This window comes from Sprattus sprattus (genome assembly GCF_963457725.1).
Source record: "Sprattus sprattus genome assembly, chromosome: 12".
Taxonomy (NCBI): Eukaryota; Metazoa; Chordata; class Actinopteri; order Clupeiformes; family Clupeidae; genus Sprattus; species Sprattus sprattus.
In genome coordinates, this window is record NC_137910.1 from 1,243,918 (window position 1) to 1,251,205 (window position 7,288).

Genomic DNA, 7,288 nt, shown 5'->3' on the forward strand with positions numbered 1-7,288 from the left:
TCAGCTTATGAAAAACTAAACAATTTATTTATACCTAACATACCCCAAAAATGTGTTTAGTAATAACTTGATTACATTTTCTTTTATATTAATAAACTACATTTTTATTGCAAATATTGTATTATTATTAATGATTTACTGAGTTACTGTTAATGATTATTAAGTTGATTGTAGGCCTTTATATAGCTATTTAGATTACACCTATGCAGATGACATACAGGTTCTGCGGGCATACAACAGTGGAAAAAAACTTGGGAAAGCGTATGCTGGTGCTGGTGTAACTGAGCTGACAGTTCGATCCAAAGCAGCTTTCCCAGAGTTGGCTACAGCTTAAACAATAGTTTATTAATATAAAAGAAAATGTAATCAAGTTATTACTAAACAGATTTTTTGGGGTATGTTATTATAAAGTGCTACCCACACACACACACACACACACGCATGACCTAACTATATTTCAGGAATAGCTCTGGAATTACCTACTGTATCAAGCAAATAATAACATTCTGATCCTTGTGAATAATGTTTTTCCCAAACTCAGTCAGTCCATTACCCAAGAATGCTAATACTGGCTTCAGCGGCTTTAATGGAAGACCAATCGGTTTGTTACCTGTGCTAAGCAAACTCAAAAGCTTAGCTACAAAAAAAAATGTATTAGACTGAGTACAATGCCATTTCTCTGTTGACAATTTGACAAGTGAGCAGTCTTAGGGAAGGTCACTCAACGGGCACAGGGCTTACACAAATGACAGATGATTGGCTGAGAGAAATTGATCAAAAGATTTTGATGGAAGCAGAACTGTTAGACTTTGATGTGATTGATCACAACTTATTATTGAAAAAAACGAATGTGTTATGAGTGGATAGAAATCTTGCCAATGGAACCGGGGTTCTAAAACTTTTTGGGGCCAGGGTCCCTTTACAGGGGAGAAGAATTCCCCAAATGTCCCACATAATGGTAACCCATTTAATCAGATGTCGCTTTAGCTTGGCTGGCTTCATGGCTGCATTCCTGAAGACACATGTCGCATTTTGGTTTCCTGACGCTGTTTTCAATAAAACCAACTAACCCAAACTTGATATAACTGTCATATCGCAGGCAGCTGACTGACAGCGCGCACACGCTGGGTCCTGGAGTTCCAGCACCTTTTCCATCGTCTGTCTGAGTAGGAATGTCTCTTATCAACCCAGTTATTTAGCTCCTCTTTCCTCCTTAAAACACAGTTACTCAGCTCCTCTTCCTCCTCCTCCTCTTCCCTCCTAAAAACCAAGTAACTGTGTTTTGAGGGGGAAGAGGAGCTAAGTAACTGTGTTTTGAGGGGGGAAGAGGAGCTAAGTAACTGTGTTTTGAGGGGGGAAGAGGAGCTAAGTAACTGTGTTTTGAGGGGGAAGAGGAGCTAAGTAACTGTGTTTTGAGGGGGGAAGAGGAGCTAAGTAACTGTGTTTTGAGGGGGGAAGAGGAGCTATGTAACTGTGTTTTGAGGGGGGAAGAGGAGCTAAGTAACTGTGTTTTGAGGGGGGAAGAGGAGCTAAGTAACTGTGTTTTGAGGGGGGAAGAGGAGCTAAGTAACTGTGTTTTGAGGGGGGAAGAGGAGCTAAGTAACTGTGTTTTGAGGGGGGAAGAGGAGCTAAGTAACTGTGTTTTGAGGGGGGAAGAGGAGCTAAGTAACTGTGTTTTGAGGGGGGAAGAGGAGCTAAGTAACTGTGTTTTGAGGGGGAAGAGGAGCTAAGTAACTGTGTTTTGAGGGGGGAAGAGGAGCTAAGTAACTGTGTTTTGAGGGGGGAAGAGGAGTTAAGTAACTGTGTTTTGAGGGGGGAAGAGGAGCTAAGTAACTGTGTTTTGAGGGGGGAAGAGGAGCTAAGTAACTGTGTTTTGAGGGGGGAAGAGGAGCTAAGTAACTGTGTTTTGAGGGGGGAAGAGGAGCTAAGTAACTGTGTTTTGAGGGGGGAAGAGGAGATAAGTAACTGTGTTTTGAGGGGGGAAGAGGAGCTAAGTAACTGTGTTTTGAGGGGGGAAGAGGAGCTAAGTAACTGTGTTTTGAGGGGGAAGAGGAGCTAAGTAACTGTGTTTTGAGGGGGGAAGAGGAGCTAAGTAACTGTGTTTTGAGGGGGGAAGAGGAGCTAAGTAACTGTGTTTTGAGGGGGGAAGAGGAGCTAAGTAACTGTGTTTTGAGGGGGAAGAGGAGCTAAGTAACTGTGTTTTGAGGGGGGAAGAGGAGTTAAGTAACTGTGTTTTGAGGGGGGAAGAGGAGCTAAGTAACTGTGTTTTGAGGGGGGAAGAGGAGCTAAGTAACTGTGTTTTGAGGGGGGAAGAGGAGCTAAGTAACTGTGTTTTGAGGGGGGAAGAGGAGCTAAGTAACTGTGTTTTGAGGGGGGAAGAGGAGCTAAGTAACTGTGTTTTGAGGGGGGAAGAGGAGATAAGTAACTGTGTTTTGAGGGGGGAAGAGGAGCTAAGTAACTGTGTTTTGAGGGGGGAAGAGGAGCTAAGTAACTGTGTTTTGAGGGGGGAAGAGGAGCTAATTAACTGTGTTTTGAGGGGGGAAGAGGAGATAAGTAACTGTGTTTTGAGGGGGGAAGAGGAGCTAAGTAACTGTGTTTTGAGGGGGGAAGAGGAGCCAAGTAACTGTGTTTTGAGAGACATTCCTACTCACACAGAAGATGGAAAAGGTGCTGGAACTCCAGGTCCCAGAGTGTGTGTGCTGTCAGTCAGCTGCTCACAGAGATGCACTGTCCTTCCCTGTCAGCTTTTCCCTAAACACACACACACTTCAAATTTACTTTCCCCTCACCCCTCACACACAAGGATAGACAGACTCTCCTCTGGTCTTCTCATCACACTCGTCTCACACACAGACTCTCTCTCCCCCCCACCCTCTCTCTCTCCCTCTCTCTCTCACACACACACCCAAACACACACACCCCGCACACACACACACACACACACACACACACACACACACACACACACACACACACACACACACACACACACACACACACACACACACACACACACACACACACACACCACACACACACATTGGAGTGACAAGATGATGAGAGGAAGGGGATCATTATTTAATCAATAAAATTGCATCAGTTTGGGATAATTTGTCTCCAGTAAAAACAAACGAACAGCCAGTGTGTGCTAGAGTCAAACATTCATCTACATGAGTCAGCGAGCGACACGTGTTAAACAAGTGTGTGTGTGTGTGTGTGAGAGAGATACAGAGAGAGGGAGAGAAAAAATGTGAAAAAGAGAGAAAAAGCTTGTGTGTGTGTGTGTGTGTGGGTGTGTGTGTGTGTGTGTGTGAGAGAGAGAGAGAGAGAGAGAGAGAGAGAGAGAGGGAGTGCAAGCATATAGGTTATGTGTATGTAGGTTTATGTTTCCTAAGTAAGCCTCCATTAATTTCAACCATCTTTCTTCCCTAATATACAGTAAGTCAGATAGAAATCAGCCATTTATTCAGCTTTCTGGTTCTGCGGTAAAACATGGAGAGGACACACAACTCTCCTACGAGTTAAGGTTATACCAGGCCTTTGCTGAGCTTGTGTGTGTGTGTGTGTGTGTGTGTGTGTGTGTTTGTGTGTGTGTATGTGAGGCCCTGTGTCTGTGTGTGCATGTGTGTGTGTGTGTGTTTGTGTGTGTATGTGTGTGTGTGTGTGTGTGTGTGTGTGTGTGTGTGTGTGTGTGTACTGTTTAAGGTTATATCAGGCCTTTGCTGAGCTCGTGTGTGTGTGTGTGTGTGTGTGTGTTTGTGAGGCCCTGTGTGTGTGTGCATGTGTGTGTATGTGTTTGTGTGTGTATGTGTGTGTGTGTGTGTGTGTGTACTGTTTAAGGTTATATCAGGCCTTTGCTGAGCTCGTGTCATTCTCTAGCTGTGTTTGAGAGGAACATGGAAGTTGATCTTTGACCTCTGCTTCCAGAAACTGATATGTGGATGTGTGTGTGATTGACAGATGCTGACCCAATGTGTGTGTGTGTGTGTGTGTGTGTGTGTGTGTGTGTGTGTGGTGTGTGTGTGAATGTGTGTGTGTGTGTGTGTGTGTGGATGTGTGTGTGTGTGTGTGTGTGTGTGGTGTGTGTGTGTGAATGTGTGTGTGTGTGTGTGTGTGGTGTGTATGTGTGTGTGTGTGTGTGTGTGTGTGTGTGTGTGTGTGTGTGTGTGTGTGTGTGTGTGTGTGTGTGTGTGTGTGGATGTGTGTGTGTGTGTGTGTGGTGTGTGTGTGTGTGAATGTGTGTGTGTGTGTGTGTGTGTGTGTGTGTGTGTGTGTGTGTGTGTGTGTGTGTGTGTGTGTCTGTGTGTGTGTCTGTGTGTCAGTGTGTGGATGTGAGTGTGTGTGTGATTGACAGATGCTGACCCAATGGGTCACAGGTTGAAGGTGCAGGAATGCAGGGGAATGCTGACTGATGCTAAATGAGAGACTGACGTACTGCACTAGCTAATCTACGTCACATTTAATACATTTAGCATGTCAGAATCTGTCATATGCTTCTTTGTGTTTTACCAATATGAAGCACCTTTCCAAAAAGCAACTTTGTTCTGCCTCTGGACATATAGCTGATATTTGAAATGATTTTTGAATATCACGTCTTTGTATTTAGCCAAGATTTACGGCCAGGAAATTAAAGAATTTCCAGGCTATTTATTGCTGTTTCATATCGAAGTGATTACTGCTTCCCATCATCGCAATTAAAACCAACAGGGCCACCATACTGGTTTTGATCTGATTACTCTGTCAGTGACCATTAATCACACGTGTCAAATAAGCATTAAAGAACCAGTATAGCAAAGCAAAACAGCGTTGAAAGAATGTCTGGTTCGAATAAAAAAAAAAAATGGCCTCAACACGCTCTCAACACAAACAGGATTTGAAGAGGAGACGGCTGAACCAGAGTGTGGTTGGTGACATCAGTCTTGGCACGGAACGTTCCGGAGAGTTGCCAGGGTGATGCCTGGTGATCGTTTTTAATTTCAAGGTTGAATCTGAGGAATCAGGCAGTTAAGTGTGACTGCCTTGAGGCAGTTTTACTGTCCAAGCTACCAGACAGATTCTGGGGAACTGCCACATAAAACAAGTTATTTTTTTCCAGAGAGTGAGAGAGGAGGGGAAAGAGGAAAGGAGAGAAAGAGAAAAAGAGACAGGGTGAGAGAGAGAGAGAGAGGATGTAACATCTGAAAATCTTTGTGTCTGAAGTCATGGAGTGTCCTGTGAAACATATGGTCTCCACTTGGATGGATATCAGCCAGGCCTTAAGAGAAAGCAGATGCAGGCTCACTGTTGATGGTCAACACCCCACATACATCACCCATCTATAACACACTGAATTATATGTATATGTATATATACTGTATATAAATGCATATGGTGTGTACTGTATGTATAAAATACTATCATCTCATGCCTCACACACTCACAGTCTCCTCACACATGTCAAACTTACTGCACACACAAACACAGTATGGTCACCTTGCACACTTAAACAGTACGCATGTTTCACACTCATAGGCTGCTCACCACACACACCTCACTCTGTCTATGGGTTAGAATGCACAGCATGGCCGTAGAACACATTCAATATGAAATCTGTGTGTGTGTGTGTGTGTGTGTGTGTGTGTGTGTGTGTGTGTGTGTGTGTGTGTGTTTTTACTTTTACAAGTTCGAGTGACAACAGGTTTACTGTAACAGGACAGGGTCAGATGTCCACTGTCACCCTGGAGCGATACTGCGCTAGTGGATATCATTCATCCCATATGCCTCCGATTGAGAAAAGTCACACACACACACACACACACACACACACACACACACACACACACACACACACACACACACACACACACACACACACACACACACACACACACACACACACACACACACACACACACACACACACACACACACACACACGCGCGCGCGCGCACACGCGCGCGCACACGCACACGCACACGCACACGCACACACACACACAAACACACACACTAGTTTGCTCTATTAAAACACACACACACGCGCACACACACACACACACACACACACACGCTGGCACACACTACTTTGCACTATTCAAACACACACTCACACACAGGCTCCCACTTAAAGAGAGGAACAATAGAAGGATGCTGTCAAATAAACCCAAACCCTGACAAACAGAGCAGCTCATAAAGTGGAACTTTACTACATCAGTGGAAGAAGGAGGAAGTGTGAGCAGATGAGTGAGAGAACAGAAGCCAGACACACACACACACACACACACACACACACACACACACACACACACACACACACACACACACACACACACACACACACCAACTCTCTCTCTCTCACAGATACACCAACTGTCTCTCTCTATCTCTCTCTCACACACACACATAAACAAACACATAGACACACACACACACACACACACACACACACACACACACACACACACACACACACACACACACACACACACACACACACACACACACACACACAGTTCACTTAAGGACTGTGGTAACAGAAGCCAAACTGATGAGCAGACTCCTGGGCTTGAGACATAAAGTGGCCTGTAAATAAAATGTGATAGCTTTATGCGTGCACATCTATGCCCAGCACACACACACACACACACACACACACACACACACACACACACACACACACACACACACACACACACACACACACGTGTGATAGCTTTATGCGTGCACATCTATGCCCAGCGGAAATGAACCGGCACTCCATTCAACTCTTCCCAACAGAGGAGGGTCAATTGAAGAGGAAAGATGATGAGAAGAGGAGGAGAAAGGAGAGGAGGAAGGGGAAAATAAAAGAGTAGAGGTGAAAAGAAGATGAGCAGGGAGCTGTTGGGAGGGCAGGAGAAGAGACAGGCAGAGAAGAGAAAAGAGTGAGATCAAAACACAAGAAAGAGAAGAGAAAAGACACAAGAAAGAGAAGCGAAAAGAACAATACAGAGTGAAAAAAGAAGATGGAGGAATTTGACAAGGAATGAGAGAAGAAGAAAAGAGAGGAGAGCATGGGAGAGAAGAGCAGAGGAGGAGAGAGAGAGAAGAGCAGAGGAGAGAGAGAGAGAGAGAGAAGAGCAGAGGAGAGAGAGAGAGAGAGAGAGAGAGAGAGAGAGAGAGAGCGCTCTCGTCCTTTCTCAGCAGTGCAGCCCTGTTCAGAGGCCCTGTGCTCTGCTGTCTCCTGCTATTCCCATCCAGCTGCAACAACATCTCTATAGAACATTCCATATGGCCCGAGACACACACACACACACACACACACACACACA